This window comes from Cyprinus carpio, chromosome A25 (genome assembly GCF_018340385.1).
Source record: "Cyprinus carpio isolate SPL01 chromosome A25, ASM1834038v1, whole genome shotgun sequence".
In the NCBI taxonomy this organism is placed as follows: Eukaryota; Metazoa; Chordata; class Actinopteri; order Cypriniformes; family Cyprinidae; genus Cyprinus; species Cyprinus carpio.
In genome coordinates this window covers 3,419,851-3,446,696 of record NC_056596.1, presented here as the reverse complement: position 1 = coordinate 3,446,696, position 26,846 = coordinate 3,419,851, and the positions used below count along the sequence as shown (strand labels likewise).

Genomic DNA, 26,846 nt, shown 5'->3' with positions numbered 1-26,846 from the left:
TTCTAATAAGCTGATTTATAATATGATTTACATGGGGGAAGTTGTGACCTAATGGATAGAGAGTCGGACTTGTAATCCAAAGGTTGTGAGTTTGAGTCTCGGGCCGGCAGGAATTGTAGGTGGGGAGAGAATGTACAGCGCTCTCGCACCTTCAATACCACGACTGAGGTTCCTCAAGCAAGGCCCGGAAAATACCACCAACTGCTCCCACGGGCACCTGCAGCATAAATTTTCGCCCACTGCGCCAATGGTGGTTCACTGCTGTGTGTGTGCACTTTGGATGGGTTAAAATGCAGCACGAATTCCGAGTATGGGTCCCCGTACTTGGCTGTATGTAAGTCGCGTTTCACTTTTATCATGCTGAAACAGTTTATGCTGGCTTAAAATTTTTTTGGGAGCCTTTTTTTGATAATCAATAGTTTAAAAGAACATCGTTTATGTCACAATATTAATTTTTGTGTTACAATATGCTCTACTACTCAACTTTTGTGGTCAATAATTTTTTTTTTTAAAAGGAAATTAATTACTTTTATTCAGCAGTAATGTGTAATAGATAAAACAGTGATAGTACAGACTGTATTTTTAGAAAAGATTTGCTCTTTTGAATACATGCGTTCTTTTTACTTTTTTATTAAACAAGAATCAAGAAAAGAAGTATCACAGGTTTTCCAAAGAACCAATATATTTAACAGCACAACGGTTTCAACATTGATATAAATCATCATATTAAGAATGAGTCTGAAGGATCATAATGACACTGAGGAGCTAGACTGTGATGCTGAAAATACAGCTTTACTCACACAAGGATAAATATATTTTAAAGTACTACTTAATAGGAAAACCATATTAGAAAGCTGCAATAATGTTTCACAATATTACTGTTTTTTTCTCTGGTTTTGTTCCGATCAGATAAATACATTCTTGAATAGCATAAGAGACACAAAACAAGGGTCAATTATGTATTAGGTTATATAATATATGCCGAACATAATATAATGTGATATAAAAATAAAGCTTTTAAAACTGAATATAAAAATAATAGAATAGAAAACAAACTGAAGCAAAAACTAACTGAATCATGAGATCTGATAGAATAGCATAGAACAGAATAAATAACTAAATAAACTAAAAAACAACAACGGAATACTGGGAGTTCTTCTATATAGAAACTGTCTAATTCTTCTATAGCTATCTAAGGAAGTAGCTTCTGCACAATACACCTTTATAAAATCATAAAATAAAGCACAACAAGGGTTGTGTGTGATTGTAAATCTGAGTTTTGTTACCGTTCTGTGCACATTTTTTTATTTTATGATGACGTTTTAATTCACATGTCATTGCGTTTGCTCTTGAGTTTAGCTATTTCGTCCGCAACCATTAAAATATTCGGTTTCTACAGCGACTACACTTCTTTAGTACATGATGACGTTTTAATTCACATGTCCGCAGTTAGAGGGAACATTGGTTTTCATTATTTCTTCTGCGCGGCCGCAGCAGTCCAATTTTTCAGTCCAGAAAAATCACCAGCTCTGTTGGTTAAAGTTGAATGCGATGTTTATGGTTATAGCAGCTCCTCATAGGACCCCGGGGTCGTAGCACATACACTCACAAGCTGTGTCCCAATGTGAAGTGCACAGACTCCGAAGTGCATTTTAAGTGCGATTGCATCACACCGTCATGTAAGCTGTTCCAATAGGGCTTGGGCGTCGTGACGTCTTACTTGGCGTGGCCGCCATGTTGATGGCCTTCTTACTGCTACTCGGAACTACTGCGCAGTGTTTAGACATCTCCCTCTCATCCTGTGTCCTTAATTTTGATAAAGTTAAAAATCTATTTTCACAACCATGGAAAACCGTTCTGTATTGTGGGGTTTATAGCCGCAACACATATCGCCTTTGTAAAAAAAAAAAAATGGGATTAACTTTCCACGCTTTCCTGCTGGAAGGCACGACCACGAAACAAGTGAGGTATAATACTCTGAATATTAAAATTTATATAGCTTAAGTAAACACTGTCGAAAATAAGGGAACATTTCCTGGGTTACGCCATCCAAAATCGGGAAAATTTCTACATTCATCGTTCGTGTTGCGACTCCCTCGCTGACGCAAAAATTCGTACTACAAACCTGCTGCGAGCATAACTAAGCGAGATTGTGAAGCTATGTCTAACGTGACTTTGCTTACATTGGTGTGAAATCGTGCTCTCACAACAACCCAACCCGTTATCTTAAAAAGGCCAATATCACGCTAAGTTGCTTTTCAAGTAACGTTAAGCAAAATGATGGTTAAAAATAATCTGTTTTGGCTGGAAGGGCAACTGTGTAGTCAACAATGACATACAGCACAGAGACGGACAGGTCCCGATGCAGGCCCTAACGGGATCTTTTTACAGGAACTATACTAACAACGTGAAGACAGACCCAGCGGGAAAAGAGCGTCGGCTCAAAATTTTAACAAACGAATACCCCGAAAAAAAAAAAAAAACAAAAAAAAAAAAAAAAAAAAAAAAAAAAAAAAAAAAAATAAAAAAAAAAAAAAAAAAAAAAAAAAACGGAGGGTTGACAGCTACTAACTAAACTTTTTGAAAACACTATTTAGTTAAAGTACATGTGAATGGTTTGTTAGCACTAACGGTTTCGTAACTAGCAACTAGGCTGATTGCGGTTACCTTGTCCGATTCCTGTATACTGTTTGCGGCTTTATGATCTGCAACGCCTTAACCCATCCTAGTGAACTCCACATGAACTCCCATTGTACTTGTAGTTCCGAACTGTTCTGTAAGTGTAGGCGCTCACAAACAAACAAGGTAGCCGAGAGTATCTAAAGGCGAAAAGGTGCGGCATCCAACTCGTCGTCGGCTCCACTCTTTGTTGGGGATTTTCCATAAAGATGTCCAACCGTTAATAGTTCCGTTTTGTCCACACATACCGCTCCCTGGCATCCCTACTTAGCGTAGCCCTGGAAATCTCCCACAACCTTTTCGCTATTTTAACATATTTTTTCTTGCTCCCAACTCTGTTTCTTCGCCTCAATTTGCTGTAGGTTTTACATTCACTTAAGCCAGCAACATGGCCTCCATATCCCAGAATGCAACGCCGCGCCCAAGGCCTAGTGAGGATGCACCCTCCGGAACCGCAGCAGTCCCAAGGTCACTTCACTGTCACCCGCACTTCCATCACTAAGTCTGGATTTACTTCGAAGCGACTTCAAATGCACCCTCCCCAGGAAAATGAAGTGCACATCTGATGGACACCTTGCACCCTACCATTATCCCAGAATCACTTGCGCACAGATGACGATGCCAATTTTTATTCAAGAATTTTGAAATGTAAGTAGGCTATTGTGGTTTCATTTACTCAAATACCTAGCGAGAAGGTGTTTAAAAGCCAGGGTATTTTTAACATTACACAGCCCACAAACAATAAGACAACCACTATATAAGGCAATAGTCTTTTTTCCCTTTGTTGTGTTTTTGTAGTGCTGTCATTTGCCAGTGCATGTTTAGCACTTAAAAAAAAATTTGAGCTACTTTATAGTATTTTTTGTATGCATGTCCTCCTGTGTCATATTTTCTAATGTGGGTAAGATTTGCAAACCTGTCTTTATATTTTTTTTCATAAGTGTTTCCATTTTCTCTTGTTTTGAGTACTATTCTGGAGAAAATGGAGCCTGCTTTTGGGAAAGATAGAAGAAAGCATAAAAACAAACAAAAAAATATGCATAGGCGTGACCAAGGGTAAAAAACGGAAAGAAAAGGTGGACCTTAGCATGGTGAGAGAAAAAATTAAGTGAATTTTAGGATACTGAAGCCGCTTTTAAATCGTCGCAAAACTAACTGACAATATTTATCAGCACCAGCCCGCAGCAGCACCTCACAGTTAAATAAATATTAGCAGCAGTGAAGAAGTGAGCCAGACAGCTATGCGCAACTTTCCACCAGTGATGATGATGAGGGACAGAAAGATGAGCGGGTTTCCACAGGCAGATCCAGGGCAGTAGGTATGGAACATGAGGAGAAAAGAGTTACTTTGCTATGGGAGATGTTGGGAAGTGATTTTCAGGTTGTAATTTTAATGATTCAGTAGTTAACAGCTAAACTTCAACATTTTAGCTGTAAAAGCCACATGCAGTAGCTAATATTAGAAAATGTTTCTTTACTTTTAAAAATGTTGGTAACGTTACAGTTAATGCTACAAACTTTGAAGATTTGAATACAGAAGACATTTGTAAGGTGTATTTTCATTTAGATGTGTATTATTATTTGTGCAGCAAGTTTTTACTGCATAAATTTAATTAGATTATTAAGTAATAAATTCATTTTAAGACAGCATGGAATAGATTGTATATTATGCTGTTTTAACAGCATTATATAATCTGTTTCCTGCTATCTTGGTGCATATGGAATTTTTTTTTTTTTTTTTTTTTTTTTTTTTTTTAATCCCTTCCATCATTTGTTTATTCAGGTTAAGCTTAGACCAAGAGCAGAGGAAAGACACCCACTTCAGCTCATCATCTAGTCAACATCAGTGCTATTGCTATAATTTGGATGGTATAGTATAGTCTTGTGACAAATCATGCCAGGTTATTTTTTTTGTTTTCGCGTTTCCGTTCGCGTTTCGCGGTTTTTGCGTTTCCGCGCGCCAGTGCTTTGGGCCGGGCCTAGTCAAAGTCCCCGGGCCTTTTTTAGTCCCAGTCTGTCCCTGGCTGTCACACATACATTTATTTTATGTAAAACAAAACAAATAAATATTAGTGGCTTAAAGACCTTTTCCATTGCACCTATACACAATTAACCACCGTTTACCCTACACATTTAATAATGTAGGCCCACCATGTTTCTGAAGGAGTTCTCTGCATTCAACGTTAAGTTGAAAACAACTGAGAGAGATTTTTACTTTAAAGTGTTCATTCTTCACAGTTTAAAATGGCAATAAAATCGGCCGACATGTTACAAGAAAGAGCAAACACGTGACAGACAGGCTATGTAAAATCAATACCAAGACGTCATCTTTCATATTTCTGATGTCAAACAATACGAATATAATAAAAATCACTTCCTCATTGAAACATCAGCCTTTTATCATGGCATCATGATGGTGGCATCTTCTTCCAGGTCCTCCGTGATTTTCTTTTGCCAACAATTTTTAAGATGTTCTCTGGTCTCACACCATGCGTTCGGCATTTTTAAACTGTCCCCTGTCAAGAGTTAATATCTCACCCTCGCAAGGGTTTTCCCCCGGGCCACTACCGACTTACCCAACTGTAAGAAAGGACTAACCTGTGATTTTAAAACATTTGATCACTTCAAAAGACTCCTATTGTTTTATCTGTAAAAATGAGGGTTGTTCCGACCTGGCTGTGACGGGAAGCCTCACAGGGCAGCATCTGTTTGATTGGCGAGCCTTTGCCATTTTCAACCATCCGATGGCTCTCACCAGCTCCGCCACCCTCAGCCGGGCCCAGTGATGCTGCGTGGTCACTGCCTTCCAGGTCTTATCCAGGTCACCCTGACGCTCCAGGGCCCTTTGCCCGAGTGCCACAGCAGCACAGACACATGGATGCCCGTCTCATGTCCAGAGTATCCAGGGAATGCCGGAAACTCCTTCTGGAACTCCCCGCAATAGGAAATGGGAAATAGAAAGATTCTGAACTACTATGTGTAACTAATTCATATAATTTTGCTATGTGAGGACTGAGTGGGTGCTTTTAGGGCAATAAGTTTTTGATGAAAATATCCTTTAAATTTAGTCAACATCTCATGTTAGTTAATATTACTGACTAAAATTACATCTAACTTTAGTTTATCAAAATAACATTTTAAATTAGAATTGCAAAATCAACCAAATATTTGATATATGATTTAGCATTTCAAAATTCAACAAATTATTTATAACAATGAACATTAATATTTATATATTTTTATTTTTTATTTTTATTTTATTATTCATGTTGTTCATTGAAATTTTAGTTTTAGTCATTTTGCTGTTTTTATCAGTTTTGTTCTTTAAAAAAAATCTATGTTTATATTAAAGTTTAGTATTAGTTAGGCTACTCAACATTTTAGCATGTATTAAACTAAGTTTTATTTCAGTTTATTTAATTTAATTTTTATGGTTTTAGGTTTAGTTTTAGTTAATGATAATAACCGTGAAAATTACAATATGATGTAAAAATTTTTTTTTGCAAAATTAAACGAAATATTTAAACATTTTAAACATTCGATTTGCATATAAAAAAATAATTTTATGGTTTTAGTTTTACAGGATCAGAGTCATCTTACAGGGATCAGACTGAGGTTGGCATGCTCTAACGGCAGTGGATAAGCACTGGTGCACTGCAAGAAAGTGAAATTGGGATTGTGCTTCTTAACGGTTTGGTAAACACAGTGCATGGTCTCCATCGACTGCATTCCACTAGATATCACCATGGGACGACCTACAAAAAAAACAATCCAAAAATGTTAGCTTCAAGACATGCCTGCTTCTGGGAGAAAGATAAATCAATGTTTTAGTTGGTTTGATTTCTCTGCGACTTATATATGCAGTCACCTGCCGAAACTAACTTTAAGAATGAAAATCCAGAAAATCCACCCCAGGATTTGTAGGTTTCATTCTCTCAGCTCTCTGGCCAATCAGCACTATCAAATTTTGCTGGCACTCCAGAATAACTGACTTCAAATGCACATGAGAAGCTACTGATATTTAGTTCTCTGTTTTGCTTTTACTTTACTCATTCTCACACTTTGGATAGCCCCTTGTGACCGTGAGCAGGGTGCCATTTAATTGTCTGAGGAACAACAACTTCTGAAAACATCTACTGATTTTTCATTTCAAATGGCTGTCAACTTCAGTGAGTTTTACTTTTTTGGCGTTTTTCTCCAGGTAAGGGATGTTGTTGGTGTCTGCTGAGGCAACTTTGAAAAACGGCACATTGATTTCATGAAGAAATTCTATGGCCATCTGACAGAGGTAGGGAGAGGAAAAGTTAAGAGATGCATTTGAGTCTACTTGGTTTTGAAGGGACATTTGCAAATAACCACATGCATAAATTCTCTTGCTTTAAATGATAAATGGTCTGCATTTGTTCACCTCATCCATCCCCGATGCTGTAAAGAAGGCCAATGTCATTGGCATACTGCTGCAGTTCTCTGTACTGCTGGTGACTGAACTCCAGATGATGCTTATGAGCCCCGTAGGTCGGCCCCCAGGCGTGAGGGGATGTGTAGGGACGCTCCAGAGCGTGTTTGGTGAATCTGTGTTCGATCTCACTCTTTTGAAACTTGGCACAATCAGCTCCACAGTCCTGCGTGAAGACAAAAGGAGAAGTAGAGGTAGATTTTGGTGATTAGGGTAATAATACATTCTCTTTTTTTTTCCCAGATGTGTCCTGAACGGGATTTCTAAAATGCCTAAAATGTCCAGATTTTGGCTTTGTTTCCTATCGACATGCTCTGTAATGCTCTTACATGAACATGTATTTGCAGTTTGGGGCTCTTAAAACCCACCTTCTCACCTTGGTCGAATATACAAGCTTGCATTATTTGGGCTCTACAACTACTTTGCTCATTCAGCTATAGGGGAAAAAAGCAAACCAAAACAAAATTTGACATTTAAAAAAAATTTATATTTTTCATAAGTTTTCCCTTTTTTCTCTTGTTTTAGTACTTTTCGGAGAAAATGGCCTGCTGGGGAAAAAATAGAAAAAGAAATAAAAACAAACAAAAAAAATGCATACGGGCCCGCGGGTAAAAAAAGGAAAAAAAGGGTGGAGTGAGAAGGGAGAGAAAAAAAATTGGGGGAATTTAGATACGGCCCGCTAAAGTCGAAAAACAAACTGAAATTTAGAAAGCACACCCAGCAGCAGCACCTCAATTTTAAATTTAGAGCAGTGAAGAAGTGAGCCAGAAGCTATGCGAACATGCCCCCCATGAGATAGAGGGACAGAAAGATGAGCTTTTTCCACAGGCAATCCGGGGAAAGAGGATGGAACATGGGGGGAGAAAGAGATTTAAATTTTTGGGTGATGTTAGGAATGATATTCAGGTTGCTCTTTTTTAATGATTCAGTAGAAAAACACAAACTTCACTTTTTTAGTGTAAAAGCCACATGCAGTAGCTAATTTTAAGAAAATGTTGTGTTTTTACTTTTAAAAATGTTGGTAACGTTACAGTTAATGCTTACAAACATTTGAAGATTTGAAACAGAAGTTACATTTGAAGGTGTTTTTTCATTTAGATGTGTATTTTATTTGGCAGCAATTTTTACGCATAAAATTAATTAGATTTTTAAGTAAAAATTCTTTTAAGAAGCATGGAAAAGATTGTATAATATGCTTTATAACAGCTTAAATAATCTGTCCTCTATTTTGGAATAAAACCTGTTTTTTTTTTTTTTTTTTTTTTTTTTTTTTAAACCATTCCATCATTTGTTTATTCGGTTAAGCTTGACCAAGAGCAGAGAAAGACCCCCCTTTTCAGTCATCTTTAGTCAACATCATGCTTTGATAATTTGGATGGATAGTTGTTTTGTGACACTCTGCCAGGGGTTTTTTTTTTTGTTTTGCGTTCCTTTCCGTTTCGGGGTTTGGGTTTTCCCGCGCGCCAGGCTTTGGGCGGGCCTAGTCAAACCAGGGCCGTTTTTACCCCAGCGCCCCTGGTGTCACATACATTATTTAGTAAAACAAAAAAAAAAATAAATATTAGGGGCTTAAAGTTTTTCCCTTTGCACCTATACACATTAAAACCCCCGTTTAATACACATTTAAAATGTAGGCTACCATTTTTCCTGAAGGAGTTCCTGATTCAACGTTAAGTTAAAATCAACTGAGAGAGATTTTATTTTTTAAAGGTTTTTTTCACAGTTAAAATGGCAAAAAAGTGGGCCAGACATTTAAAGAAAGAGCAAACACGGCGACAGGTTTTAAAATCAATACAAGGTCTCTTTCTTTTTCTGATGTAAAAACAATACGAATATAATAAAAATCACTTCCTCATTGAAACTCCCTTTTTTCATGGCACCCTGAGGGTGGATTTTTTCCAGGTCCTCCGTGATTTTCTTCCCAAAAACAAGTTTAAGATTCTTGGTCCACACCATGCGGTTCGGCCACTTTTACTGAAATTTTTCAAGATTTATATTCCCCTTCAAAAGGGTTCCCCGGGCCATACGCTTCCCCAACGTAAAAAAGGACAAAAATGTGATTTTAAAAAATTTGATCATTTCAAAAGATCCTTTTCTTTTCTGTAAAAAGGGGGTTTTTCCCCGCCCTTGCTGTGACGGGAAGCCTCACAGGGCACACGTTTGATTGGCGACCTTTCCATCTAAACCCATCCGATGGCTCTCACCAGCTCCCCCCCCAGCTCGGGCTCCAGTAATGTGCGTGGTCACCCCCTTTTCCAGGTCATCCGGGGGCACAAAAGCTCCGGGGCCCTTCCCCCCGAGGCCCAGCAGACAGACACATGGATCCCGTTCATTCCGAGTTCCAGGGAATGCGGAAATCCTTCTGAACTCCTCAATAGGAAATGGGAAATAAAAAGTTCTAAAACTACTTGTGTAATAATACTTAAAATTTTTGTAGTGGGACTGAGGGGGGGCTTTTGGGATGGGGTTTTTGAGAAAAAACCCTTAAATTTGTAAATATGTCTTTAAATATTATGACAAAAATTTACATCTAACTTTATTTACAAAATAAATTTTAAACAAATTGCAAAATAAACCAATTTTGGGAAAGATTTGCTTTAAAATTCAAAAAATTATTTTAACAAGAACTTTAAATTTTTATTTTTTTTTTTATTTTATTTTTCACTGAATTTATTTTTGGTTTTTTTGCTTTTTTATTAGTTTTGTTTTTAAAAAAAACACAATATTTAAAAAAGTTTAGTTTTGTTGGGCTACTAAAACTTTTAGTACTTAAAGTAAAAAAATTTTTATTTTTATTTTATTTTTTTTCAGTTTTATGGTTTTGGGGTTTTGTTTCCTTTAAATGATAATAATCCTAAAATTTACAAAAAATGAGAAAAAATACTTTTTTGCAAAATTAAAAACGAAATTTTAAACTTTAAATATTCTTTTGCAATAAAAAAAAAAATGCTTCAATTTTACAGGGACAGAGCATTTACGGGGACAGATGAGGTTGGGTGCCTAACGGAGGGAAAAGCGTGGTGACTGCAAGAAAGTAAAAATTGGGTTTGTGCTTTTTAAGGGTTTTGGAAAACACAGTGATGGTCTCCATCGCGCTTCCATGATATCACCATGGGACGACTACAAAAAAAAAAAAAATCCAAAAGTTAGCTTCAAAATGCCTGCTTTGGGAAAAGAAAAATAAAATTTTTATTGGTTTTGATTTCTCTGGCCTTTAATATGCTCACCTGCCGAAATTTAAAGAATAAAATCCAAAAAAATCCGCCCAGGATTTTAGGTTATTCTTCACCCTTCGGGCCCAAACGAAACTTAAATTTTCCCCGGGTTTCCAGAAAAAACGACTTATATGCACAGGAAACCGATTAATTCAGTTCTCTTTTTTGTTGTACTTTTTCATCTCACACTTTGGATCCCTTTGTGACCGTGAGGGGGGTTTTGCCATTAATTGTCGGGCACAACAACTTCTAAAAACATCTTGATTTTTCATTTCAATGGCTGTAAATTTCATGGTTTTTTTTTTTGGCTTTTTTCTCCAGGAAAGGGATTTTTTTGGTGTCTGCTGAGGCAACTTTTAAAAAAGGGCACATTGATTCTGAAAAAATTTCTATGGCCCGACAGAGGTGGGGAAGGGGAAAAAGTTAGAGAGCATTGAGTCTTTTGGTTTTAAAGGGCTTTTGCAAAAAAACCCACATGCATAAATTTTTTTCTTTAAATGATAATGGTTGCATTTTTCCCTCACCCACCCCCGATGCTGTAAAGAAGATGAAATGTCTTTGGATACGCGCAGTTCTCTGTCTGCTGGTAAAACTGAATCCAGATATGATGAGCCCCGTAGGTCGGCCCCAGGCGGAGGGGTGTTTGGGGGCGCTCCAGAGGGGGTTGGTGAACTGTGTTCGATCCATCTTTTGAAACTTGGCACAATCAGTCCCAGTTGTGTGGAACAAAAAGGAGAAGTAGGGGGATTTGGTGATTAGGGATAATACATTCTTTTTTACCCCCCAGAGTGTCCTGAAGGGATTTTAAAACCTAAAATGCCAGATTTTGGTTTGTTTCCCATCGCATGCCTTAAATGCTCTTCTGAAATGATTTTCACGCTTTTGGCGTTTTCTGTAAAAACCCCCCTTCTCCCCTGGTCGTTATAACAATGTTGAGTATTGTTTTATACACTATTTTGCTGCATTAGATAGGGAAACAATCGAAACCAAAGAAAAATTTGAATTTTAAAATCCGGCCGAAAAAGAGAAGTATAGTTACCCACTGACTATAAATTAAAAATAAAAGGTTCCACCCGGCATTGTGGTTCCCTGAAAACCTTTTTCACCCGGAAACTTTAAATCAAAAAAGGTTTCAAAGTAAAAAAAAAAAATAGGTTCTTTAGTTTTAAAAAAAATTTTTTTAATAAAAGGTTTTTTTTTTAAAAATGTCACGAAAGGTTTTTTGGGGAAGCAAAAAAGGTTTTTATGGCACCTGCAAAAACCCCTTTTTGGGACCCTTTTTTTTTAGAGTGTATAAGAAGTGGGGCTCCCTTTTAAAATTTTAAAGTTTTTTAAAATTTGATGTGATACAAAGTGCAATTTTAATGCAAGCTGTGGGTTTTTTTTCCCCCCCCGGGATTTTGAAACAGAAAAGAATGTTATCAAAACAATTGCACATCGAAAAAATCATCTTCCTTGGCCCTTTGGATATTTTTTGGGGTTTTTTTGTCTCCCCGATGGGTTTGTCCAAAACTCAGCGATGATAAAACAGGGGTTGGGTCCCCGATTTTTTCTTCCGGAAAAGTTCAACTCAGCAGAAATTTTTTAAAACTTATTGTTTAACTGAGGGATAATTGGGGGCTGGAGTGTGATCATAGGTGCTGAATCAAAAAGGGGGCCGCAATGGAGGGGACGCTTTAAATTTAAAGAGATACAAATGCTCCACCCCAACCACCCCCAACCCTCCCACACATAACCCCACCAAACCCTTGGCGTTGTGCAATTTTGAGCACCAAGGCGTAAAAATTAATACGAAATAGTATGTTCAGTCCACACCCAATTTACATAGCACTGTGGCCCAGAGACTTTATAAAAAAACATACCTTTTAATTTGTTAAATTAAAATAGTCCTTTATTTATGGTTTGAATTATTTTTTTCTGCATGAATGGTTTTGGGTTGGACATTTTGGCTTAGATCGAATTTACAAAAAAATTATTAATTTAAATTTTTGAAAAATTTTTTTTTAAGTTGTAAAAAGGCCCCAAAACCAAAGATTAGAAAAGCATTTTCATTTAAAAGTTTGGTTTAACTTTAAAGTTGCTTGTAATTTTTTTGTGAAATTTAATTTCTGAGTGAAAAAAATATTTACACCAGTTTTTTCAGGAGGTTTCTCTCTTTCCTGTTTATTTGTTTTTTGTATTTTTATACAATAAGAAAAATGGTATAGGGCAACAGAATTTTTTTTTTATAGATAAAAAACCCCTCAAGCAGTCCCGGGGCAGAGCAATTTTTTTCCAAACCCAAAATTTCTAGTAACAAAAAATTTGTATTTTAATATGGGGGTGAGTTTAGCCATAAAAATTTAATAAAGCCCTCGTCGACTTTGTAATGTTGACTTGTAGTTTGACCACAATAAAAGCAAAATTGCTTTAACACCCGTTTTTTAGATCCAGGACAAGCATTCTTTTCTGAAATTTATTTGCCAAAAAATGCACCATATTTAAAACCAAATTATAAAAAACAGAAAACCTCGTTGTGCTTTTCAAGACAGGAACTCTATTGTGTTTTAAAAAATAAATTAAAAAAATCCCACACCTTTTTTTTGGGGGCAGTTTTTTTACTGAGATACAATAGATAAAAAAACAGCAGAGGATGAGCCCTTTTAAATTTTAGTAAATTTGATCTCAAAAATTCATAAATTTCATTTATTTCAGATTTTAGGCACCTACAAAAAAGGTTTTTTGTTTTTTAAACCCGACCCTTTGGGGTTTTTTCCCTTTTGGATTTCAAAATTTCGTGGAACCAAAGAGGGATGGAAACCCTGCAGCTGCAATGCACAAAATTGTAAATTTTTTTACAGCCCTTTTTTAAAATGCACCTATGTGCAAAAATTGCACAGTCGACCCTTTAAAGAGAAACAGCACCAAATTTTAAGAATAAATAATAGTTTTTCCTTAAAAAAAAAAAGTTTTCTTAAAAGTTATTGGGCCCTTTGGTTGTAAACTTGATAGTTTTTGGGGGAGGACAGGTGAATGAATGAAATACACCAATCCGGACGTTCATGAAAGAAAATTTTATTGAAACTCATGGGAACACCCCTTTGTGTTTTTTCCCCAAACCAAATTATGTAAATCATTGTAAATCCAAATAGGTTTTAAAAAAAACTAAATAAAAAGAAAAAAAAAAATAAAAAATAAAAGCTCAAAATTGTATAACTTTTGACTGTACAAAAACAAATAAATATTAATTGTATCTTTTCCCCTCAATAATGTGTTATTTTTCAAAAATGAAAATTTAAAAGAAAACATTTGCTTTTTGAACATAGGCGCAATCTTTTAAAATGTGTTTCCCTTTTGCCAAAAAATCAATTTTTTTATCAACATTTTTCCCAAAATATTTAAAATTTTTTCTTTACCCTTTAATTTGCACAAAAATTTTTAATACAAAAAACGGGGTGTAAAAAGATAATCCTAATAAATAGCATACTAATTTAAAGTTGTTATTGTAAAAAATAATTTCGATGCCCGTTATGACACCCGACAGATAATTATGATTTATGCAAAAAAGATGTCTTAGACTGATAAAAATCCATTAAAAAAAACCCCAGGGAAATCAAACACCGATCTTTTTAAAAAGCAAAGCACAATAATAAAGGGACATAATAATGTAGGAAAGGGTGTTTTCTTTATACCCTATTTTAATTGAAAAAATAATTATTCACTAGATGATCTTAAAGTTTCCCCTTACAGTAATGCGAGGTCACAAAAATTTAAGAAAAATCCCACATTAATCAACCTGCCTGTAGCTTTTTTACTGACTTAAAGGGCTTTTCACGCCATATAAAATTACCCGCGATTTCGGAACCCTCTTGACAAAGCGTTCATTTCCCCGGGAAACCGTAAATTTTTAAATTGGAAAATGGGGGTTTTTCTGGAGCTCTTCATTGAGCTTTTAGGGTTGATGTGCCATAGAGCAAAGGGTGTAACACAGTGTTGTCATTCGGGGTTAAAAAAATAGATATGGTGGGAATGCAACATAAGACATTGAGTTGCTTGATCTGCAGGACATTGACCTTCCAGGACCGAAATTGCCCATCCCTGATGTATTGTTATTTAAAAGCAGTTTTGATTTGGGAAAATCTCTTTTACTGTCCACACAAAGTTGGAATAAAAGGATTTTGGGCCCCATACAATTTTAAAGGGAGGTGGAGAACTGCATGGTAATCAAAATACTTGACTATTACTTTGTGCGGGGATATATGTGCACCAAAATGACTGTTTGTGAGAGGATCAGAAGGTGAAAATGCGTCTTTGAGAACTGTTCACAGTTTAGGGAATGGCTCAGGGGAAAGTACTCCCTTCTGGATCAATATCCCTTCCTGGGGAGGGTGGTCTGAAATGTTTAATACTCCTCCTCCAATAGGAATCCCCTTTAAAGCCTTTTCTTCCTTAACCGCTGCCTTTTTTAAAAGAGACAAACTTCTTGTAACTGTACAATCCCCCTGATTTTTAGAGAGGTTTCATCGTTCTCTCAATGGGCATTTTATCCTTTGATGGATGTTCTGCTTTGTAGGAGTAGAAACCATTTGGAGATGGTTCTCTGCTGTCTCCAGTGGGTTTACAGCAGAAGTACTAGCCCTTTTTACCCAGTGAGCATGATGGGAGACTAGTTTTATCAGGAAATATGGAAGATTATTGCCCTATCATAGTCCTCCAAATGCTAGTCCTCCAGGCCCCCATGGGTGATCTGAGGAACAAATTCTGAAAACATCTACTGTTTTTTCATTTCAAATGGCGTCAACTTCAGTGAGTTTTCCCTTTTTTTCGGTTTTCTCCGGTAAGGGATGTTTTGGTTCTGCTGAGGCAACTTTGAAAACGGCCATTGATTTCATGAAGAAATTCTATGGCCATCTGACAGAGGTAGGGAGAGGAAAAGTTAAGAGATGCATTTGAGTCTACTTGGTTTTGAAGGGACATTTGCAAATAACCAATGCTAAATTCTCTTGTTTAAATGATAAATGGCTGCATTTGTTCACCTAAATCCATCCCTGATGCTGTAAAGAAAATGCCAATGTCTTTGGGGTACTGCTGCAGTTCTCTGTACCTGCTGGTGACTGAACTCCAGATGATGCTTATGAGCCCGTGGGGTCGGCCCCCAGGCGGTGGGAGTGGACGCCCAGAGCGTGTTTGGTAAATCTGTGTTGATCTCACTCTTTGAAACTTGCACAATCAGCTCCACAGTCCTGGGGAGAGACAAAAGGAGAAGTAGAGGGTGGATTTTGGTGATTAGGGTAATAATACATTCTCTTTTTTCCCAATGTGCCTGAACGGATTTCTAAAAATGCCTAAAAATGTCCAGATTTTGGCTTTGTTTCCTATCGACATGGTCTGTAATGCTCTTACATGAACATGTATTTGCATTGCTTTGGCCGCTCTTAAATCCCACCTTCTCACCATTGGTCGATTATATACAATGCTTGCATGCTATTGGTCTACTACAACTACTTTTGCTACATTCAGCATATAGGCAAACAAGTCGAAACCAAAGCATATTAGACAGTTTAAAAATCCCGGGCCCTGAAAAAGAGAACGTTAGTTACCCAACTACTATACAATTTAAAAAATAAAGGTTCTTCACTGGCATTGATGGTTCCATGAAACCTTTAACATCCAGGGAAAACCTTTTCAACCCAAACCAAAAGGTCTTCAAAGTAAAAAAAAAAAAGGTTCTTAGTTTTTTAAAAACTATTTTAATAAATGGTTTTTTAAGAACTGTTCACTGAAAGGTTTCTTTGGGAAGCAAAAATGGTTCTTCTATGGCATCACTGCAAAACCCACTTTTTGGTACCTTTCTCTTTTAGAGTGTATAAGAAGTGGAGTCTCCCTTCTAAAAAAAGTTTACAATTTGATGTGATACAATGTGCAATTTTAATGCAAGCTGTGGTGTTTTTTTCCCCTCCCCTGTATTTTTGAAACATGACAAGAACTGTTATCAACACAATCTGCACATCTGATAAATCAGTACTTTACCTTGGCCATTTGGATCATTTTGTTTGGCGATTCTATGTCCCTCCCCTTATGGTTTCTTTCCAATCTCACGATGATAAAACCAGGGTTTGATCCCCCTATTTTTCATTCCAGGACAAAGTTCAAACCATGCAGACATTTATCGATTATGTTCTAACTGAATGTATAATTGAGAGGTTGGAGATGTGATCACTAGCGCAGTTGACATCAAGCAAAGGGGCCGCAATGGAGGCACGCTTATAATTTTAAAGAGATACAAGTGCTCCACTCCCAACCACCTCCAACCCCTACCCACACACATACACTCACACACAATCACCTTGGCTGTTGTGCAATTTGAGCACACAAGGCTGTAAAATATTAATCATTTAACTAGTATGTATCAGTACCACACCTGCCAATTTACATAGCACTGTGGCCACAGATGACTTTATAAAAATAAACATACCTTTAAATTAGTTCAAATTAAACATAGTCCATTTTATTGATAGTGTTCTGAATTACTTGTAACTACGTTATATGGTTGATTGACATTTTGGGATTAGATCAGAATTTACAAAAAAATTATTAAATTAAATTTATGAAAATTATTTTTCTAAGTTGTAAATAGGCCTAAACCAATGATTACTGAAGTGCATTTTCATTTAAAATGTTAGGGGTTTAACTTAATTTTGCTTTGTAATTATTGGTGAAATTGAATTTCTGAGTTGAAAAAAAGATTCTAACAAACACCAGTTTGTTTCAGTGTAGGTTTCTTTCTCTTCTTCTGCGTCTATTTGTTTTCTTTGTATTTTCATACAGATAAGCCAAGTGGTATTGGCGGGCATTACAAAATGAATTTTTTTTATAGATAAACCCCTCAAGCAGTGCCCAGTGACAGAGCAAGTTTTGAACAAAAACCGAAATTAGCTGCTAGTGTAACAAAAATTTGTATTGTAAATATGGGAGTGAGTTGAGCCCATAAATTTGAATAAAGCCATCTGTCGACTTTGTAATGTTGGACTTGATAGTTTGCTCCACACTAAAAGTCATATTATCTTGAACACTCCTAAGGTTGTGTTAGATCCAGGTACAAGCCATTCTTTTTCAGGAAATTTAATTTTGCCAAAAAAATGCACCATTCTGAAAATCTCAAGATTCATATAAAATCATAAAGCTCTGTTGTAGCTTTTCAGAGACCTTTAAGGGGGAACTCCTACTGTGTTTAAAAAAAATAATTAAAAAAAAATCCTCTACACCCCTTTGTGTTAGGGGGGGCAGTTTGACTGAGATACAAATAGATAAAGAAACATCAGAGGATGAGCCTTTAATTTCAAGTAAAGTTTGAGTCTCAAACTTCATAAGTTCTCATTTATTTCAGGATTTTAGGCAACCTACCATAAAGGTTTTCTTTTGTTTTTAACCTGACCCTTTGGTGTTTTTCACAGTGTTGAGATTTGCAAATTGCGTGGAAACCAATGAGGGATGGAAACCAGTGCATGCATGCAATGCACAAAAGTTGTAACAATTTTTGTACAGCCTTTTCTAAAATGCACCTATGTGTCAAAACTTGCACAGTCATGACCCTTAATGAGAAACAGCCACACAATTTCAAGAATAAATAAATAGTTTAACCATTAAAAAAAAAAAGTTTTCTATAAATGTTAATTGGGCCATTGGCCTTGTAAACTTGCATATGTTCGGGTCAGGCACAGGTGAATGAATGAAATACACCAATCCGGACTGTTCATGAAATGAAATTGACTTGAACTCATGGTGCATACACACCCCTTTGTGTTTTCCCCTCAACCACTCATTATGTAAACACAAAAACACACAAATAGGATAAATAAAAACTAAATAAATGAAATAAAACTAAAAAATAAAAGCAATCAAAATATGTATAACTTTAGACTGTACAAAAACAAGTAAATATTACATTGTATCTTTACCCATCAATAATTGTGTTATTTCTCAAAAAATGTAAATTGAAAAAACTGAAATACATTTGCTTTGTGAGACATGGCAGCAATTCCATCTTCATAATGTTCTGTTTCTCAGTTTCTGCACATCAACATCATTTTTTTTCCCTCAAATATTTTCACAACATAGTTTAATATTTTACTTTTACTCAGAGTTACCTTTTGCATCAAAACATATCTTTTAATACAAAAACACGGGATGTAAAAATATAATCCTAATAAATAGCTATGACTAATTTAAAGCTAGACTTAATTGTAAAAAATAATTACTGCATGACCTGGGTTATAGACACCATGACAGATAATTATGATTTATGCAACAGATGCTCTTAGACTGATAAATATCAATTAATAAAAACACCCAGGGAAATACAACACCGATCTTTTAATAAATTGCAAAGCTACAATACTAGAAGTACATAATAATCTATGAAGATGTTTTCTTTCACTATCCCCCTAGTTAATTTGAAAACATTAATTCTCTCTATCTAGTATAGATCTATAAAGTTTCCCCTGTGCAGTAATGCAGCGTCTACAAAGTCTGGGAAGCAAACCATGCCCCACATTCACATCAAACCTGCCTGTAGCTTTCTACTGATCTGTAAAGGTCCTATTCCACGCCATAAATAATACCCAACACACCGGCGATTGAACTAGAATACCATCTTGTACAAGCGTTCCTTCCTTGTAAACTCGTTTAATGTCAAACTTGTGACCTGGTGTTTTCTGAGAGCTCATTTCATTAGTAGCTATGTTTAGGCATTGATAGTGCCATAGAGTCAAAGGGTGTGAACATCACGTGTTGTCATCTCGGAATTACAGAAATTACGATATGGTGGGAATGCAACATAAGACATTGAGTTGCTTGATCTGCAGGACATTGACCTTCCAGGACCGAAATTGCCCATCCCTGATGTAGTAGATTAATTAAAACGCTAGTTTTTATGATTTGGCAAAATCTCTTCATCACTGTCCACAGCAAAGTCTGGAATAAAAGTATTTGGTGCTCCATACAAGTTAATGGGGAGGTGGGAAGAACTGCATGGTAATGGCACATACTTTTGACTATGCTACTTGTGCTGGGTACTGCTGATATGTGCACCAAGATGACTATGCTTGGGCTGCGATATAGGATCAGAAGGTGAAAAATTGCATGTCTTTGAGAACTGTTCAGCAGTTGAGGTAATGGCTCAGGGGAAAGTACTCCCTTCTGTGATGCAATATCCTCTTCCTGGATGGAGAGGTGGTCTGAAATTGTTAATACTCCTCCTCCAATAGGAATCCTTGAATGCACTTTAACATATCCTGTCAACGCTGCTGCCTTTTCTCATAAAGAGACAAACTTCTTGTAAGCTGTACAATCACAGCTGATTCTAGAGAGGTTCTCCCATCAGTTCTCTTCTCAATGACATTGATCCTTTGACTGGACTTGTTCTGCTTTGTACTGGAGTAGCACATACCCATTTGGAGATGGTATCTCTGCTGTCCTCCAGCTGGATTTACAGCAGAAGTCACTAGCCTTGTGACCTAGTGAGTCATGATGGGAGACTAGTTGATCATAGGAGAGATATGGAAAGATTCTTGTCCATATCATAGTCCTCCCAAATGCTTAGTCCTCCACTGGCCTCCCTACTGGATGATCTGAACTGGAGGGATTATCATCACGCAATGTCATGTCTGTAGGTAATCGGCATCCAGTTCAAAGACCATGTTCTGAATGAGAAGATGCATGCTGGTTTGATGTGAGCTAACCACATGCAGGGTTCCACTAGAGAACCTGGATGCTGTATAGATTACATGTATATGTAGCTTTAAAGGTAGGGTAGGCGATTTCAGAGATGCTAGCAGCAAACTATCTGTACTTTATAATCGTGTCTTAACCTAGTGTCTTAATAGCCACTTAAAGAAACCAATTTATTGTACACTCACAAAATGGACGCTGGTGTCCACTGATGGTAACACGGTATAATTGTAAAAATGATTTTTCAAAAGTTATTAGAGTATGTTTTACAAGAAAATACTGTTTCTTCTTCTTTTTTCTACTTTCTACTGTGTCAATGCATGTTTATTCAATGTGTCCACTTGGCCGTTTCCCTTTGTATTATTTATGAAGATTACTAGCAATTTTGGAGTGAAAAATTTATTAAATGCCGAAAGTTTGAACTACTACTATCAACCCCAATTAGGCATTCAACCACTGGACACCTGATATTATCATTTATTCTGTCCTAAAAAGTGTCTGGCCAGCAAGTTGGTAATAACATGTGTACTGTAATCTAATTACTTTTTTTCTGGTAATGGCAGTAATGCAACGCATTTGCAATTTTAAATTTGTCTAATTATTGATATCTTAACTTATGTTAACAATGTAGTAGTGTTAAAAAAAATATATAATATGCTTTTTTTAAAATCATGTTTTTGTGCGGGGTTTAACGGAGCGCCGGCACCCCGATCACCTTGTATTTTTTTCCTGATAACAGTGAAAAGTTAAAATGCTCCGCCATTTTTGATTGTACATACAAGTGTAAACATCATTTGAATCTGTGAAGGGTCTACTTTTTATGTGTATACAACTCACAATATCAACAAAAGATTGTGCTTTTGTAAAATAAAGAAAATATACAGGGTGCGCTTTCAACTGTCTGTCTCCGCGAACTTCTTTCTGAAACGCCTCACTAAAATGAACCAAAACTCAGCAAATACATCACACACAGATATTGAGAAACATATCTATGGAAAGCTTGAAGTTGTCTTTAAATGAAGTAAGTCTTATCTAAAACAAAAACTCGTCTTGATGAAAGTAATTCCATATGAAACCAATTCAAGGTCCAGTCTTTTCCTGTCTGAGCTTATTGTCCTGAAATGTGATCACGTCCACGCACATGCATGTGCTATTCATACGGGTAATCATCCAAGTAAGACAACAACAAAGTCCTGTAAACGCGCACAGCATCCACCGTCCGTAAACAAAGAAAGAGTAATTTTTAGCATTCAATATGCACTGTATATTCATCATGTGTTTCAAATGTTATCAGAAATCCGTTTTTCAAATTTATAAGGTTTTTTTTTTCTGTCTTTAATGCTCACGACAGTTTAAACACACGTTAAGCCAGCATACACATATACCTTACAACTTCAGCAAGCAATATTGTATATAAAACACGGCATTTATAGGGCATATTTAAAGATACATTTTTCAGTTGTTGGCAGTTTACTACTAGAATGTTACCAGGGGTAGAAAAGGATTAAATCTTTAAGTCAAGCTGCCTGTTTTCATACCTTTGTAATATTTTTCAGTCAATATTAAATTACTGAAAGAACTAAATTTTCACTTTTTTTTTTTAGGTTTGAATAGGTTTTCAAAGAACACTTTGAAAGTCAAGTTATTAAGTAATCTGAGTTCTAGTTTCTCCTCTGGCCAGATTGAAACATGCATGGCGTGGTTTTAATTCGGCGCAGCAACACAGGTGCAGAGGAACTTGTGTGTTTTCCAGTGGTCCTTGTTCCCCGATGGCTGTCTAGTTGATGGAGGTCCTTGGCCAGGGGACTGTCTGTCTCTGTGGGGCTCTCTATTTGACATTGTGGTCCACTGAACTATCATGGCTGTAGAGGTCCGTCGCGAGGGTGCACTGGATTCCCACCATCTAGTCTGGAAATGGACGGTGGATCGCATATGGCCTATGGTGACCTCAGAATGAAAAAGAGTAATAATAGCGTAGATGCCATTCTTCTTACGGATTAACGATTGCAATTCGGTGTATGGAAGTGTGTGGAAGTGTGCCCTTTCCGGTTGACCTAATTATCAGCCGGAAAAAGCCACTACGTTAACACATTTAAATTATAGAAATGTGATCTTGTGTTACTGGTATGCCAGGTTAAAGATAGGTCTTTACTCTAGATTTAAACTCTGAAAGAGTTTTGTCCTGCTCCCGAACAACACTAGGCAGATTTTTGGGGGTGGTTCCAGAGTTTGGCTACTAAATAGGAAAATGGATCTGCCGCGCTGCCGTTGAGTTTTGATATGCCTAAGGTATTTTCAAATGGACCACTCGAGTTTGTTTTTTTAAGCGAGCAGAGCAGCCCCCCAATAAAGCATTACAATAATCTAACCGTGAGATCAATAAGTGCCATGATAAGTTCGTAATTTAGATATTGTTTTTTTAAGATGGACACAATGTAACCGAGTACAAAGTGTGGGTGCCAATCATAAAATGGGATATCTAACTTTTGCACTGAAACAACAAAAAGTCTCTCTTTTTTATTCAATCTCCAAGCACATAAACTGGTTCACTAAGGCTGACAGCAATATATCTCTGTAAACCAATGTGTGCCAACTGTGGTTCTTTTTGCACACCGATTAGTACACATATAAGATGTCTCTCCTAGAGTATATAAACGTTTGATATGAACGATTAGCACCCCCCCGCGCCGGTATAGATCAAGTTCAAGAGGATTGTTCCTCACTAGTTCCCGTCAAAATAGGAATAGGAAGTTATTGGGGAGTTGATAAACAAAAAAACAAATGTTCATGACACCTGTAACTCACACCTAAAGAACTCTAATTATGTATACAAGCATGATTGTTTTAACACATTTTTGATTAACCGAACCATAAACCCTCCATGTACAACTGTACATCGTGGCCCACAGTTTTGACGAATTACCTAAATATTAGTTTTGCAAAAGTTGGCTGCTAAAAATGCTTTTAGAAGATCTGGTGTTTCATGTTTTTTCTGTGCTGTACTTAACTATAATTACAAAGCCACTTCATACTTGTCAAAAGGCTTTTAAATCCGACAATTACATGACATTTATGCAAAGAGTCCGTATTTATGCAGTGGTTGGCCCTTCTTTTTCAGGACCTCTGCAATTCGACTGGGCATGCTCTCATCGAACCTTCTGGGCCAAATCCTGAATGATAGCAACCCATTCTTTCATAATAACTTCTTGTAGTTTGTCAGAATTGTGGGGTTTTTGTTTGTCCACCCCGCCCTCTTGATGATTGACCACATTTCTCCAATGGGTATTAAGATCTGGGGAGTTTCCAGGCCGATGAACCCACAATTTCAACATTCTTGGTCCCGCCCGAGCCACTTAGTTGTATCACTTTTTGGCCTTATGCACAGTGCTCCATCGTGCTGGAAAATGCATTGTTCTTCACTTCTGGTTGTGGGAACAAGTTGCTGTTGGAGGGTGTTTTGGTACCATTCTTTATTCATGGCTGTGTTTTTGTGGGGCAGAATTGTGAGTGAGCCCACTCCCTTGGATGAGAAGCAACCCCACACATGAATGGTGTCAGGATGCTTTACTGTTGGCATGACACAGGACTGACTGGTAGCGCTCACTTTTTTTTCTTCTCCTGACAAGCCTTTTTTCCAGATGCCCCAAACAATCGGAAAGGGGCTTCATCGGAGAATATGACTTGCCCCCCAGTCCTCAGCAGGTCCATTCACTATACTTTCTGCAGAAGATCAATCTGTCCCTGATGTTTTTTTTTTGGAGAGAAGTGGCTTCTTTGCTGCCCTTCTTGACACCAGGCCATCTTCCAAAAAGTCTTTTTCGCCTTACTGTGCGTGCAGATGCGCTCACACCTGCCTGCTGCCATTCCTGAGCAAGCTCTGCACTGGTGGCACTCCGACGATCCCGCAGCTGAATCCTCTTTAGGAAATGATCCTGGCCGCTTGGCTGGACTTTCTTGGACCCCCTGAAAGCCTTCTTTACAAGAATTAAACCTCTTTCCTTGAAGTTCTTGATGAACCTATAAATTGTTGATTTAGGTGCAATCTTAGTAGCCACAATATCCTTGCCTGTGAAGCCATTTTTATGCACCGCAGTGATGGCTGCACGCGTTTCTTTGCAGGTCACCATGGGTTAACAATGGAAGAGACAATGATTTCAAGCATCACCCTCCTTTTAACATGTCAAGTCTGCCATTCTAACCCAATCAGCCTGACATAATGATCTCCAGCCTTGTGCTCGTCCACATTCTCACCTGAGTTAACAAGATGATTACTGAAATGATCTCAGCAGGTCCTTTAATGACAGAAATGAAATGCAGTGGAAAGGTTTTTTTTGGGATTAAGTTAATTTTCATGGCAAGAAGGACTATGCAATTCATCTGATCACTCTTCATACCATTCTGGAGTATATGCAAATTGCTATTATAAAACTTAAGCAGCAACTTTTCCAATTTCCAATATTTATGTAATTCTCAAAACTTTTGGCCACGACTGTATATTCAAATTTGAAAGTTATTTATTTCTTCTTGAAATTGTGTGACTGTTTCCCATTTAGGGTTATGAATGTGCAGTGGTGGGCCGTCAGGGGCAGCAGGGTCTTCTCTACTTGCCCTATAAAAAATAAAATTGTCTAAAAAATGTTTTTATTATTATTATTATTATTATTATTATTTAGGTATAATTTTCATTTGTGTAATGTCCACAAAGTGGCCTATGATTAGTTTCGTTGAGGTTGAACTGGAATATCATACATAAAAAAAAAGTGTGCGGCCAGCACATAGACTGTATAAAAACAGGGCCAGCACTACAGATTGAGCTTCCCTTTTGTTCAAAGACGTTGAATCTGATTTGTAACGAGCATTAGAGACAGAATCATCAGCCAATCAAATTTTGACGTTCCATGACAGCACACCCTCTAGGTCCAGCGGCGTGCCCAGTGCTTCCCCCAGCTAGGGTTGCCAGGGCTGTGTTCAGCCCCGACAAAACGTTGCAAAACGTTTTTTAAACGGAAACGGTGGCGTGTTGAACACCCTGTTGTGATGACGCAAGCGTTGCAACTATGGCAGCTGAGAAGGCCATTCTCTGTGTTCTTTTTGAAGAATTTTCGGAGCCTGATGATATTGATATAAATACTTGTTTAATACTGCAAAGTACCCTCGATGTTACAGTCACTGCCCTTGCCGTCCAGAATGAAAGAGAACATTTCTGACTGAAAACACATCTATTTTATCTCCTGGTAGCTAATCAATTCTAATTTAAATTATTTTATTTCTAGTTCTTAATTTTTTAAATACCTTGTATTAATTATCATTCTCATTTTTTGTAAAGCACTTCATTACCACTGTGTATGAAATTTGGTATATAAATAAACTTGCCTTGCAATGAAGTTAAAAATATAAACAACTACATCATCATGGTGATATGCTATATTTTACTATAAAACTCTTACGGCAAACATGTCTTCTAATGTCTTCAATTGTTGCATATACCGAGCTGCAGCGGACACAATTTGTAAACTACTTTACAAGGACCCATTGTGCGAGGTGTCTCTTTAATACCGCGTGGTTTATATACATGCTGCCGCTGAATTGGGCCGACATTTCTGCACACACCCACCAAACAGAGAAAACGCATCTCAAACCCGTTGTCACACCGTTGCACACCGTTTCCAGGAAACGTGTCGCTCAACCCGGAAAACGTAGCAAAACGTTGCGCACCGGTGTGAGCTTGAACGTGCCAAAACCCACCCAATCACGTTTCGAGGTGGTCCCCCGTTAAAAATCGCGTTACAGGAGTTAAATACACATTTTTGGCGGGGTTCTCCTGGTAAAATTCTCATTCCAGGGGATAAATATCATGTTACTGAGGTCGCTTCAATCAGCAGACATGAAAAACAACCCACGAGACATTGTAAAAGTAGCCCAATTAGGCCCAGTGTTTAGTTGGGAATTTCCAAGCCGCTGTCACTGGCGCCTCTAAACCAGATCTTGTTGCCGATCTGCCTTTTTCAAGGCGCTCTTTTGCAGACAAAAGAGGAATAACTGAAGGATAAACTACTTAAACTGAATTCGCTAACAACGGTTTTGTGCGCCATTTCAAAGATTGCACCTATGAGTGGCTAACAGCTAGCACCGAGCACAACAAGTTATTTGGCCATGTTTATTTTTTTTAATATGAGAAAAGGGACATGGAATGACAGACTTTATTTACAAGTGACAGGTGAGTGCTTTATGATTTGACGAATATTGAATCATGCACATTGTTATGGAGGTGTACATGTTGTTTGAAAATACTGTGGCCTGGTATATGGATGTCCAGCATTTGTATAGTTTTGCTGCTGTGGGCGCGTCGTCATTTTAGAGTAACATGAATGTTCATAGTTAATCGTGTATTGGTGGATTACTTTTACTGATCCATGTAGGGAAATTTACTCTGAATTAACCCACCCCCCATCTAGTCTACTGTTGAAATTGTTGATCAGCTGTCATTGTCGTTTGAGAGCCTTTGTGCGGAATAATATGCAAATTATATGCATATGGCTGCGTTAGCTGTTACAGAGATGTGTAAGATAGATGTGTAAGGGTGTGTAGTGTACATTTGCTTACTGAAGGCCCTGACTGAAACCCCACGGTACGCTACTATGAATGTGCATGCAAAATTCTGACACATAGATGTATTTTGGATAGGCTGCACGAAAACCAACCAACCAGGGTTAAAGCTGCAGTGACGTTCACAGAAAATAGCTTATGTATTCTCTTAGAATAAACATAATATTATCATTATAGTTATA

General features: G+C 37.2%; 1 pseudogene; it reads right to left on the bottom strand.

Moving 5' to 3' along the window:
* Nucleotides 1–5,068: 5,068 nt before the first annotated feature.
* LOC122135539 lies at nucleotides 5,069–16,495 on the bottom strand (annotated as a pseudogene).
* Between the last annotated feature and the right edge of the window lie 10,351 nt (nucleotides 16,496–26,846).